Raw genomic sequence first — 14,688 nt, 5'->3', positions numbered from 1 at the left:
AGAAACCTGAGGCAGTTGAGAAGTGAGGCATTTGAGCAGCTATTTCCAGACCTTTTTCCGCAGCAATTTCAATGGCCAGGCTGTTGCTGTCGAATGGGTTGTATGAAAGCAGCACAAAAGATCTGTCAGGGTGAGAAGCTGATGAGAACATTTCCTGGGTGGCACTCCTTTAGCCCCATCTCTCCAAATCCCACAGCTGACTAATGGATTACAGCTATGGAAAAATAACTCTTGGCAATCCTTTTTCTGTCTAAAAACTTTAAGTTGAATTCCTGGCTGGAAGAGTTGACAGTAAGGAGGAACGGGCCAAAGTTATTCTGTGGAGCTCAGGCTCATCCCTTGCCCTCAGGAGGGTCATAACCAAGGCCAGACCTTTGGCCTATCACCTACTATAATTATCATGGAAACATAAAAATTAACAAATCAAAAATAAAGTAAAATAAAATAAAATAAAATAATTATCATAGAGCTGGCACCTCAGGACAGTATGACTACACACCTGAAGGCTATAAGCACATTACAAAAAAGGAAACAGTCAAACAGATGACTACATAAAATAAGTACAATATTTACAAGGGGAGATATTAGGAATATGAAGCCCAGGAAAGGAGTCTTAAGTTAGAACCATGTAGAAATCTCTTGATGTCAAATATTTTATTGATAAAATAAAATATTCAATAGATGGTATAAATACAACAAAGGGCATGGCTGAAGCATGAATTAGTAAGATAAAAAATAAGATGGATAAATAAAATAAGATAAAAATAAAATAAGATGGAAGCTGCAGGACGTAATGAAAACATAGAAGTGTATTGAAGGAAAGCTAGGGAGAATTGAAGTAGAAGTGCCAAATATTGGATAATAATGTTCCAGAAAGAGTTAAGACAAAATGGAGATTTCATTATTGATAAAATAATGAAGACAAATCTCCCATAATTAAAGGAAGATGAGAAACCTAAGATTAAAGTGGCTCATACAGTGCCAAGCAGGACCAAAAAAGAAAAATGCAAGTTTCAACATAGTATAGTGAACTCTGAAAACATGAAAAATTCAAAGAAAGCTCTAACCCCTTCCAAGAGAAAGCAGACCAAGTGCAAAGAAACAGAAATAAAACTGGCATCAAACATTTTAACACAGCCCTTCACACTCTGCCATCCTCTCTGCCACCTCTGGTGATTTGTCCCAGCACAACTACATGCACTGCAAATTCCTCTCCCCTTAGTGGGGTGGTTTCAAAAAATAGCTACACATTCTTTGGTATTTCTCTCCTCAAAAAATGAGGTCTGATTTCCCTCCCCTCAAATATGGACTAGCTGTAGTGACTTGCTTACAATCAATAGAGTGTGGCAGAAGTGACACTGTGCATCTGAGGCTAAGTCAAAAGAAGTCTTGCAGCTTCTGTCTCTTGGAAAGTCCATTCTCCAGATGGTCCCTCTGCAAAGCCAGCCATCATGCTGAGAAAAGCTCAAGGCCTAGGCAGGAACTCTGGTCAGTAGTCCCAGATGAGCCCAGCATTTCAACAGTCCCTTCAAGGCATTAAACTGATGGGTGAAGAAGTCAGTTTGGAAGTGGATCTCTTAGGCCCAGATCTTTCAGACCACATGAGTCATCCAACTGAGGCTCCAGACATCATGGAGCAGACAAGAGCCACCTTTGTGGTGACTTCCTTGAATTCCTGACCTACAGAGACTTTGAGCATAATATTTAAAATGATTGTTGTTTGTTTGCCACTACATTTTAGGGTTATCTGTTACACAGCAATAGATAACTGGAACACTTGGATTGTTCTTTCTCAACAGACATATTTTAACAGATATAAACAAACTCAAGTAGGCCCAGTCTGTATCATCTGTTCATTCATTCATTCATTTATTTCCCTAATATTTATTAATCATAGATGGTTCAATCAATAGCTGTCCTAGGTGCTAAGAATAAAGTGGTGTGCAAGTCAAAAGTGATCACTGAACTCATAAAAATTACAGCTTTTCTGAATTTTATGAGGAACATCATGTGGACTCAAGTTGGAGCCTTGCAGACTCCACAAACATATATGCACATATAAGTTTAATATAGCATTGAGTACCATATGGTCATAGATCAAATAGAATGAATAAATTAAAATATATGAATATTGGAAGGGTAACTTGCCTCTTCACTCTCACAGAGACTTTATTTTAATGTTTTTTACCCTTGTTTTTTTTTTTTTTATAATAGAGCTAGTCATACTCACACCTTTACACTCAAGTTTCTATTAGTGCACCTACATACACACATACACACACATACAGACACTATCTTGCCTTCTTAAATATTTTTATATATAATAAGTTAAATGCCTTTTTGAATAATAATGGAGTCCTTGATTAAGAGTAAATAATTATATTAAGAATACCTCTAATTGAGATGATGTTTTCATCTCACAACTGCATTCAAATTGATTAATTTGAAAATCAAAATCAACCATGAAAAACTCTGGAATCAAATTCCATTAACACTACTGATATTCAAAACATTCTGGAGCTGACATTAACCTTTGTGCTTGCAAAGTTCAATCCCCTATTTTACAGCTGGAGCAACTGAGCCCTAGCAGGTGATGGAACCAGATGGGTCATGCTCTCAACCACAGTGCAGAGCAAGCTAAACTCTGTGAGGTCGGCTGAGGTCCTGTGTAACCCAGAGGAATCCTGGCATGAATTTCAAATCCTACTCCTCAATTCTGGCACCGGTTCTGGTATCCATATGTCTGTGCATACATAGAAGCCGAAGCAGAGAAGCTCATGAGAATTGCCAAGGCCCTAGAATCCTGAAAACAGTTGCTATATCCTGTTGCCATGACAACTCACTCAGGAAAGTACCTAGGTGCCAGACTTAGACTATTTTTTGGAGGGGGGTGGTCCCAGAGGAGCACCAGAGTGAGTTGATAACTCTTTTATTACTACCTGGAGAGAAGTCTTTCTCCAAAGGCAGATCAGCATTCCAGGGCTGGTGACTGATGCAACTCTGGCTGGTTTTATTTTCTTTAGAGACAAAGGTCTCTGATGGTTGTTGTGCCATGAAAAGAAGGGCATTACAAACTGACTTGTCTTTGAAAACTTGTGAGTTCTTTAGCCCCAAACTTCCTTTACGTTTATGAGGTCCCCTGTTTTCTTCCCCCCTGCTTGTTTTTCACCAGAGCATCTGCTCCTTCCTGCAGAGGAAATGTTTGTACCGTTAAAATGGTCGGACTATGAGTCACAGATTGAACATGAGGGACTTCTCTGAATGATGCTGAGGAAGGTCTTAATTAAAAAGGAGGCAGAAGTTCTGGTGAGTGGGAGTAAGGATGGGGTGTTTAGAGCCATGAAAAGTACCAGCCTCTCCCTAGGTGCCACTCTCTCCTTCTGGCAGGTCAGCATCATGCAAATTCAGGATGTTTTAGATGTACATCATCTGAAAGCTCTCAGAGCTGCATGATGCAATGAGAACCTGTATAACTGGATGTTGGAATAAGATAATAATTACCAGAATTCATATTGTGCTTCCTGTGTCAAACATTATTCTAAACACTTAAATTTTATCTCACTAAATCCTTATGATAACCCAATGAAATTGGGTATTAGGGGAGGTAAAGTGACCTGCACAAGGACCTCCAGTTAAATAAGTGGCAGGGCCAGGATTCAAATTCAGGCAGAGTCTATTCTTATCTACCATGCCATATTGCCTGGATGGTGTCTAACTGTTTAAACAATTGGTGCTAGATGGAAATCATATGTCTTCGTCACTTGGTCAATAGGCCATTCTTTTCATGTTCTACTCTGTTCCAGAATTCCTTTTGCCACCATCTCCTCTTCTCTATATTCTACATTGCTGCTTTAGTTAAGATACTACTCCTTTCTTAATTATGAAATCCAACAGCTACATATTATATTCCCCCCACCCCCTTCACCCCTCATATTGGTTTTCTTCAATCCATTCTCTATATTGCAGTCAGAGGGATTCTTCTAAAATACATCTCAAATATTTTCACTCCCATGTTTAAAATCTGGCACTGTTTTCCCATCATTCTCCAAGCAAACTTCATCCCCTTAGCAGGCTCTCCCAATGTTTCATGCATACTTCGGCCATATTTAGGTCTTTCTCTATTGTAATTGTCTATTTGTTCTGGCTTAACTGTGACTTAATTCAAGATGGAGTGTATGCTTTGTATTATTGTTTCCTCACTTCCTAGAACACTGCCTGGCAAATGGTAAGCAGAAAAGAAGACAAATAAATGCCAAAATATTGAATTATGGTGGTTAGTTAGGTCTTGGTCTCCGTGTTAAGAAGCTGAAGTGATTAATTCCCCATTGTGCCTTAAGTCTACCTGTGAAATTACCATTACAAAGCATATATTCATCTCATAGAACAATTAAAGAACATGAATCTGACAGCCACAGTTAATATATTACTCTAGAGGCAAAATACCCGCAATCACAAAACAAATGGCTTTCAGTCTCAATCCAGAAATCATTGTCAGAGCATGCATTTATTTTTGAAAATTACACCTGCATTTTCTTTATGTACCAAAAACCAGGCTCATACTTCTGGGTGAACTCTGCTATGATCACTTTTAACACACATGGTCCATTAATACCATATGTTATTATATACTTTGTTAGAGAATACTGTCTCATAATCTCAGTGTTGAGAACCATTTATTAGATGGTTTTGGAGGGAACGCACAGAAATGTCTTCAGTGTCTTAAGGAGAATCTCCTCATTTAAACTTATGGCACCTTCCTCTATCCAGCCATCTCATCTACCACCTTGGATCTGTATGCCTTTCCCTCAATTACCAGATTCAATAGCTATTCAGTAGCTTAAGTAGCTGTTGAGTCCATGCCCATCTCCTCTCCATTGCTATTATTTCTGACCCATCACCTTTTGCCATCTCTTAGTGGAAACTGCAAAAATTCTTCCCAACAGTTTACATGTCTCTTGTGTAATCCACTTTATAACACCTTCAGAATGTTCTATCAAAAAAGCAAAGCTGTTTAAGACCCTTTGAACACTCTCCATAATCAAGGTTCTGCAGCCTGGCACTCAGGCCTCCTATGATTTGGCTAACAATTATAAAGTACTTACTGGGTGCCAGGCACTCTTCTAAGCACTTTACATACATTAACTTACTACTCCTCACAAACTGCCTTACTCTCAAGTTTAAAATCTTTCTAATCCCTCCTCATGTTGTAAATATGTGATATGGTTTGTAGTTCATGAGATTTTCTTTACATCCTTCCCTCTGGTATGACCACCATTTCCTTCCCTTTTTAACTGGTTACTCATCTTTTAAAACCCATTACAGGTCCATTATTTGCTCAAAAAAAGCCTTCTCTGTCTCCCTCTCCAAATCAGTAAAGGAGCCTATGTCCTGTGCATCTGCAATTCCTTATGTAAAATCTGGACATGATACCACGTTGAGCTATCATTGTCTCTTTATGGATGTATAATGTATAATAGTCTGAGTTCCCAAAGACAGGGACTCTGTTTGATTCTCCATCCATCTTTGTATCCCTCCCACTCTCAATGGATATTCAATAAATACTTATTGAATAGAATGGGTGCTTTTCTTACATATTCACAGAAAAAACACTTACATTGTAAATATGATCCGACCATTTGCGTGAAAAGCATGTTGGCGGAGGCAGGAAATAAAGCAGTAAGAGATTAAAGTGGAAGGATGGTAAAATTCATAAAGAACAAGATTTTTGAGTCCAGTTTTGAAATAACAGAGGAAAACAGATAAAGGAGAGATGGAGAAGAGACATTATTCCAGTGGCTAGTTTTCTGTGGCATATTTAGAGTTGAAGATGCCATAGAGGGCTGGATATAGGATAGGTTTTGCCAAGGCATAGAGACAATATTGGAGAAAATGTTGGTATTGGAAAATAAATGTGCAAAGTATCTTAAATGTTAGTCATAGGAAAGTTAGTGTTGATTTTATAGGCAATGGGAATTACTGTTCTTGAGCAGAGCAGGGAATTGACAAAGATAACAATTTAGAAAAATTACTTAAGCATCTGTCAGTAGACTAGATATAAAAGAGTCTAGGATCAAGAAAAACAGATAAGAATCTATTGAAAACTATATAAAGTAATCATTGTCTATTTATATAATGAAATACTATAGATCAGTGAAAATGAATGAACTAGGACTACAAATATCACCATGGATGACTTTCACAAGTAGGAGTCTGAGAACAAAACAGCGTGACTCCATTTACATAAAATATAAAATTATGAAAAGAATATTATTTAGTGTTTAAGGAAACATAAATATGGACAAAAATTTATATTTTTGTACTTAAAAGTCATGCATGGGAATGATAATAAATTCAGGGTATTGATTATTTCTTGAGGGAAAAGAAAAGAATGTGATTACAGAGGGGTATACATGGGGCCTCAAATCTTTTCTAGTGTTTTTTGTTTTGTTTTGTTTCCCTCACCCTGAGTGGTGGTTAGAGGGATATTGGGTATTTATTCTCAATATACATATACAGAAGAGAGAATTTATTGTAACAGTAATGATATATATTAAGGAAACAGTGGGAAATCTAGTTTAATATATTCTATTGCAAGTACTATAAAGCTAAAGGTAGAAAAGAGGAAGAAAAGAACCGGGGACTATTGTAAGGAAAAAAAAAAGGTGAGCTCTTTGAGAAAAGCATTCCAAAATAATGAAAATTAGGAAGAGTGAAGACAGTGGCGTCACTTGAGCTACTGGCAAACATGGTGTGAGTGTCACATTCTCAGTACAGCTAAGGCATTTAGATATAGAGATATTTTAGAGACAGCAAGAGATATAAAACTGAAGAAATAAAGATAATTCAGGAAAATCAGATAAAATGAAATATAATCTCAGCACAGGTGATAGCTGAAAACAAGTGAGTAGAGAGTTCACTGGGGGAGAGAGCCTTGAAGAAGAAACTGAAGAGCCCTGAATAATCCATAGTTTGTGAGTCCAGGAGAAAGGGGTTCAGCAAAGAAGTTATGTGTTCATTTGTTGGCAAAATGCTCTAGGGACGAGCTGGCTCTTTATCGAGTTCGAACATAAGGAGAAGTATCCAAGAATGTAAGGCTTTCATCACATTCGTTTCATCTGTCACTTATTTACTTTCTCTTGAGAATTTAAATGGAGAGAGATCTGAGCAAATTCGAAATTTGTTATTTTATACTAAGTCCAAAGATTCTAAATAGCTTTGAAAAACCATCAGGCCTGTTAGAGATTTATTTAGAATACTTTAAAATATTCCTGTCTCTTAAGTTTAAGTCTCCCTTTCCCCTTCTACATATTATCATCTTCATTTGATCTTCAGTATGAATAAGAATATTATTATTATCACAAACATTTGTTGAGGGCTTTTTATAGGATGATAAACTATGCCAAACCCTTTACATGGATGATATCATCTAATCCTCACAACTTCATAAGCAAGGGCTTATTCAATCAGCAACTACTGATTGAGTCATTGTTCTAGGTACTGAGAATACAACAGTGAACAAAATAAATCCCAATCACTACCCACACGGAGCTTATATTTTTGTGGGAGGAAATGGACCACAAACAAAATGTTAGGATAATATATTTATATAGTATTTTAGTGTATTGGCAAGAAAAGAATGAGAGAAAAAGGATAGAAAGTCTGTGGAGTGGTGTTTAATTTTAGGTAGGATGGTCAGAGAAGGCCTCACTGAGAAGATGACTGTTAAGGCCTGGAGGATGTAAGGGAGTCGATGGGTGTGGAAGTAAAACCCTGGGAGCCAGAAGAGCAAGAACAAAAACTCTGGGGTGTGAGAAGCAGCACGGGGGTTGATGTGTCTGGGGCGTGGCCAACACTCTTCAGAACAAGGAGAGAAGTAAGAAATGGGTTGAAGAGAAAGGCCGAGTGGAGAGAGTAAAGTGATGATGGAAGTGAGAAGGATCCTGGAAGCCCTGGATGCTCTTGAGGAGAATTGTCCCTTGACTCTGAATGAGAAGGGAGGGTATTGACAGGTTCTGAGCAATGGAGTGACCTGATCTGAGCTAACATTTTAATGGGGTCACTAAAGGGAAACAAGGAGAGAACAAGGGGGTGCCCAGTGAGGAGGCTGTTGCAATAACATAGTTGAGACTTACTGATGACCTAGACCGGGTGGGGGCAGTGGAAGGTGAAGTGGTACATGATCCTGATGCATTTTGAAAGTAGAAACAATAGGATTTGCTGACGGCTTGGAGCGGCTTGTAAAAGAAAGAGATTAGTGAAAGACAGCTACAGTTTTGGGTGTATTTAGCCTTTGTGACCGAAAGATAGCACTAGCACTCCCCATTTCCCCCCTTTATTAGGGAAATTGTGGGTTTACAAAACTATTATGCATAAAATACAGGACTCCCATACACCCCACATCACCAACACCTTGCCTTGGTGTAGAACATCTGCCACAATCAATTTTTAAAATTGCACTATTAAATTCCATGGTTTCACTTAGGATTCACTCTCTGTGCACTGCAGTTCTATGGATTTTTTTTTTTTTAATTTCCATTCTGTTACCATATATACAATCAAACACTTCCTCCTTAGCACTCCCATTTTTGGATATTGAAAATGGGGCTGAGAGAGATTAAGTAATGCTGAAGGTCACAGAGCCACACTTGAAACCCATGCGCTCTGAAGATAGAGCCCCTAATCTTAATTTCTCTGTTTATTATCTTTTACCTACATATTTTTATTTGTCACCAAAGCATGTACACTATCCTTGCTTTATTTATTTAGTAACCATCAACAAACATTTACAAAATAAAATTTTCACCTGAATAAGGAAAAAAAATGGAAACCATCAAAAAACGAATAAAAGAATGAGTCAAAATTTGTCAAGTTTATGTAGCTAGCTCTCTCCCCTGTGAGTGACTTGTACCTTGGTGGACACCAGAGGATATTTAGAGGGTCCCAGAAGGCAAATGGTTTTATTGAGACACCAGCCTTTAGAACTGGAAAGCACTCTGAAGCGGATTCAGTCCCAGACCACTGCAATAAAGTGAGTCATGCTAACTTTTTGGTTTCCCAGTGCATGCAAAAGTTATATTTAGAGTACATACTGTAGTCTACATGAACAACAGCATTGTCTAAAAAAACAATGTATATAACTTAATTTAAAAATACTTTATTGCTAAAAAACACTAAACCATCATCCTAGCCTTTAGCAAGTTGTAATCGTTTTGCCTTGATACTGATGGACTGGGGTGGTGGTTAATGAAGGTTGGGGTGACTGTGGCAATTTCTTAAAATAAGAGAACAATGAAGTTTGCTGTATTGATTGAATCTTCCTTTCACAAAAGATTTCTCTGTAGCATGTGATACTGTTTGATAGAATTTTTTCCAAAGCAGAACTTCTTTCAAAACTGGAGTCAGTCCTCTCCAACCCTGCCACTGCTTTATCAACTAAGTTTATGTACTATTCTAAATCCTTTGTTTCCATTTCAACAATTTCACTGTGTTTTTACCAGGAGTAGATTCCATCTCAAGAAACCACTTTCTTTGCTCATCTGTAAGAAGTAACTCCTCATCCATTCAAGTTTTATCATGAGATTTCAAGAATTCAGTCACATCTTCAGACACCACACCTAATCCTCGTTTTCTTGCAATTTCTATCACTGGAGTCTTGAACCCCTGAAAGTTATCCATGAGGTTTGGAATCAGCTTCTTTCAAACTCCTATAAATGCTGATATTTTGTCCTCGTCCCATGAATCACGAGTGCTGTTAATGACATCCAGAATGGTCATTCATTTCCAGGAAGTTTTCAATTTACTTTGCCCAGTTCCATCGGAGGAATCACTATTTATGACAACGATAGCCTTATGAAGTCTCTTCCTTTCACTTGAACACTTACAGGCCATTGAAGGGTTACTAACTGGTCTAATGTCTATATTGTTTTGTCTCAGGGAATAGGGAGGCCTGAGGAGAGGGAGAGAGGCGTGGGAACTGCAGGGGGTGGAGCAGTCAGAACACACACAACATTTATGGATTAAGTTCACTGTTTTATGTATGTATTGTCCATGGCAATGATAATAGTCACATCAAAGATCACCATAACAGATATAATAATAATGAAAAAGTTTGAAATATTGCAAGAATTACCAAAATGTGACAGAGACACTCAATGAGCACATGCTATTGGAAAAATGGTACTGATAGACTTGCTTGTTGCATGGTTGCCTCAAACTTTCAAATTGTAAAAAACTATCTGCATCATGCAGTAAAGCAAAACGCATGAAACAGGGTATGCCTATAGTTTTCTAACAGAGCTCTTCAGAGTTCTATACTTGCATGAAGTTACCAACGAGTTTGAAAAAGGGAAATGTGGGGGACCGCAAGCATATTGGGCTCCTACTCCCTCTTCCCTGCTGTAAACCAAAATATCATAGTCTCTGTTTATTTTGCAATGGACTTCCCTGTAGGTTGCAATTTTTATAAAAAGTTTTCTATTGCCAAAACTGAAACGAAACATTTAAATGGAATGGCTACACCAAATAATATGGATCTCTAAAACTCCAATACATGAGAAATTTCTAAACAGAAAGGTTACAGTAGGTTGTATTTCTAGAAACAATATAAAAGAATGATGTTTCTCCATAACTGATGCCAAACATGGCATCATTGAACTTTTTAATCCTTGCTAATCAGACAGATTTAATATAAACTTAATATATAGGTCTCTTTATAGATAGATATAGATTTAGATATATTATATGTTAATTTAGTAAATTTAACATATTTCTCTTAGTATGACCGTATGGTATGGGATTGTGAAGGATTTATGCTTGAAATTTATTGAGGGATAATATATTATTAGCAGGAAAACACTAACAGGGGCATACTGTGAGGGGGACTTTGAAAACTCAACATCTGACCCACTTCGCAGTTTTAATAATTGAAGCAACCCAGACCCAGAAAGGTTTTTGCACATGCTAGTGGGCACACAACTGTGTAGCACAGTTAGGAAGGGAGACCAGCATCTATTTTAGTGTTCTTTCTGCTACACTATTTTTCTCAACCTGACATTCTAGATGAACTTCCCAAAGGCAAAGAAAACTTATAGACATTTTCATTGTAATGTAAGAAATATAAAAAACACAAAACTACGCACAAATGCTTAATGCTCATAAATTGTACAAAACTATAATCCAAAATAGAGCTATACTAAAAAAAATTTAAAAATCAATAAAACTGAAAATAATATTAATTTACTGTGAGAAGTGATTTTTTTTGGATCACACTTTTAAATTGCAATGTGAATATGAAATTGCTTGCTAATGTCCATGTGCTTTTTTTTTAAATTTTATTTTGAAATAAGTTCAAAGCTACAGGAACAGTTGCAAAAACAATACAAATCCCATACACAGCATACCCTGACCCCCCTCCCCCAATACCCCCAGCCATCAACTTTAATATGCTGTCACACCCCCATTTCTTTCTTTCCCTCCCTCCCTATCTATCATCTATCATCTATTGCTCTGTCTTCTGAACATATGAGAGCTAGCTGCACACATCCTTGAACAAACCCTATAATTCACATATACAATTCCCATGAACAAGAACATTCTTTTATGCAATCCCATTAAGCGCAGCTAAGAAGTTCAAGAAATTCAACAATGATACAAAGCTTAGATTCTATATTTCCTTTTTTTTTTCCTTATGTCCCAACTATGTCCCTTTGAGACTCCTGTTCTCCATCCTCAGATCCCATCCAGGATCATCCTTGGCATTCAATTGTCATCTATTTAGACTTTTATTTTTTTTTCAATTGTGGAAACATACATACAGCCTAAATCTTCCCATTCCACCCCCTCCCTAGCATTCCATTAGTGGGATTAATCACATTTAGAATGTTGTAATGCTATCACCTTCCCACATCCATTACTAGAAATTTCCCTTCACCTCAAACAGCAACCCTACACTCATTTCTTTTTTTTTCCATACATTTTATTTTTATTTTTTTTATTAAATTCAGTTTTATTGAAATACATTCACACACCGTACAATCATCCATGATATACAATCCACTGTCCACAGTATACACTCGTTTCTTAACTCCCCATTGCCCCTTCCTCCACTTCTCATAACCCATACTCTACTTTTCATCTCTATGGTCATATTCTCTGATAATTTCTTTGTGTTTACTGTGGGGCTTAAATTTAACCTCTTAAATCCATAACAATCTTGATTTTCTTTGATACCAACTTAACTTCAATAGGACCCGTAAACTATGTTCCTATACTCTTCCATTCCCCCGCCTCTATATAGTTCTTGTCAAAATTTACATATTTTACATTGAGTCCAAAACCACTGATTTGTCATTAGAGTTTATGTATTTTATATCCTGTAGGAAGTAAATAGTGGAGTTACAAATCAAATATTATTGACCTCTATTTGTATTCCATTGTGGTCAGAGAATGTGCTTTGAATATATTGAATTTTTTTTTTTAATTTATTGAGGCTTGTTTTATGTCCCAGCATATGGTCTATTCTGGAGAAAGATCCATGATCACTAGAGAAAAATGTGTGTCCTGGTGATTTGGGATGTAAGGTTCTACATATGTCTGTTAAAATTCTCTCTCTCTCTCTCTCCTTTCTTTGTTTCTGTGTCCGTAGGGCTCCTTTTAGTATCTGAAGTAGGGCAGGTCTTTTATTGGCAAGATCTCTCAGCATTTGTTTGTCTGTGAAGAATTTAAGCTCTCCCTCAAATTTGAAGGAGAGTTTTGCTGGATAAAGTATTCTTGGTGGAAATCTTTCTCTCTCAGAATTTTAAATACGTCATGCCACTGCCTTCTAGTCTCCATGGTGGCCACTGAGTAGTCACTACTTAGTCTTATGTTGTTTCCTTTGTATGTGGTGAATTGCTTTTCTATTGTTGCTTTCAGAACTTGCTCCTTCTCTTCAGTATTTGACAGTCCAATCAGAATATGTCTTGGAGTGGGTTTGTTTGGATTTATTCTATTTGGGCATTTATGCTTTGTGTATTTATATTGTGTGGAAGGTTTGGGAAGTTTTCCCCAACAATTTCTTTGAATACTCTTTCTAGACCTTTACCCTTCTCTTCCCCTTCTGGGACACCAATGAGTCTTAAATTTGGACGTTTTATTTTATCTATCATATCCCTGAGATCCATTTCGATTTTTTCAATTTTTTTCTCCATTCTTTCTTTTGTTCTTTCATTTTCTGTTATGTGGTCCTCTAGGACACTGAGTTGTTGTTCAACCTCCTCTAATCTTGTATTATGAGTATCTAGAGTCTTTTTAATTTGGCCAACAGTTTCTTTTATTTCCATAAGATTTTCTATTTTTTAATTTACTCTTGTAATTTCTTCTTTATGCTCTTCTAGGGTCTTCATGTCCTTTATATCCTGTGTCATGTTCTTCTTCATGTCCTTTATATCTTGTGCCATGCTCTCATTCTTTGACTGTAGTCCTTTGATTAATTGCACCAAGTACTGTGTGTCCTCCAATCGTTTGATTTGGGTGTTTGGAACTGGGTTCTCCATATCGTCTGGTTTTAGCAAATGCTTTAAGATTTTTTGTTGTTTCTGGCCTCTTGGCATTTGCTTTGCTTGATAGCTGTGATCTTCCAGGACCTCTGCTGAGGGAAGGCTGTGCTACATCACAAGTGCATGCCTTCCCTCAAGGGAAGCCCTGGGCCACCGGGCCGTGCAGGGGTGCTCCCAGCCTGATGCAAAAATGGCTGAATGGAGCATCTCAACCCTCCCCCTTTTCACACAGCTCCACCTTCCCAGTTCCGGGACAACTAGCTGTGCCATGGGATACACTCCCTGTCAGTCTGGGTTTCCTGGTGTGGCTCTGGGCTGTGGGTATGGCCCCAGGCAGGAGTGTCACCAGCACGCTGGGAAGCCAGCTGCAAGGGGTGCGGTTTCTTTCTCCTTTTGGCTCTCCCCTCTGTCCCTCTGGCCCTGGGACAATCAGCTATGGGTGTGGGGAGGGCTATCTTCCACGCCAGACACTGAGATGTTGGCTACAGCTCTCTCCTGCAGTGCTTCACTGTGCAGTTCTCACTGCTGTATCTGCAGCTGCTCCTGTTTTTTTTTTTTTTGTTTTTTCTTTTAAAAAGAACTAGTCCATCTCCAAACACCAATGCGAAGTTTCCCCACACTGCAGCGCAGCCATGGGACTCTCAGCCAGCTTACTCACTCATTTCAGAATGCAGACTCCTGGTTTCACCAAGTGTATGGTCCCTGTGGTTTTAGCAGACCTTGTCCAGCTGGTGCATCACTGGAAGTGGTATTCTGGGTCACTTTCTGGTTTTTATCTAGTAATTTTCATGGAGGTGTTTTTTTGCCCTGTCTCACCTAGCCGCCATCTTAGGTTCTGTCAATGTCCATGTGCTTTTGAGGCTAGCATGCCTATAATGTCCAATATAATGGGTGAAGTTCTCTCTTTTTTCCTTTTTTACAAATCATTGGGAAACTTTCATTTATTCCACACGCCTTGACTCCTTTGCAAGCCATGACCTCTACTTGTTGTGAATAGAACGCTGTACATTAAATTTTACTTATACCCAATTTTTATTCAATGACTGCAATTAAATTACTACCAGGCTCTGTTACATTGTCATTTTCATGATGTCACAGAAAGCCTCCCTTTATTAAAGAACTTAAAAACTAAAGTCTCATTCTTTGGAAATCT

At 37.8% G+C, this 14,688-nt stretch overlaps 1 pseudogene; it reads right to left on the bottom strand.

Annotated features, from left to right (window-relative positions):
* The window catches only part of LOC119526539, a 101,222-nt pseudogene extending 86,860 nt beyond the window's left edge, over positions 1 to 14,362 (bottom strand).
* Positions 14,363 to 14,688: the final 326 nt, after the last annotated feature.

Source organism: Choloepus didactylus, chromosome 1 (assembly GCF_015220235.1).
Source record: "Choloepus didactylus isolate mChoDid1 chromosome 1, mChoDid1.pri, whole genome shotgun sequence".
Taxonomy (NCBI): domain Eukaryota; kingdom Metazoa; phylum Chordata; class Mammalia; order Pilosa; family Megalonychidae; genus Choloepus; species Choloepus didactylus.
The sequence above is the reverse complement of the archived record's forward strand: the minus strand, read 5'-3'. Positions and strand labels throughout refer to the sequence as shown.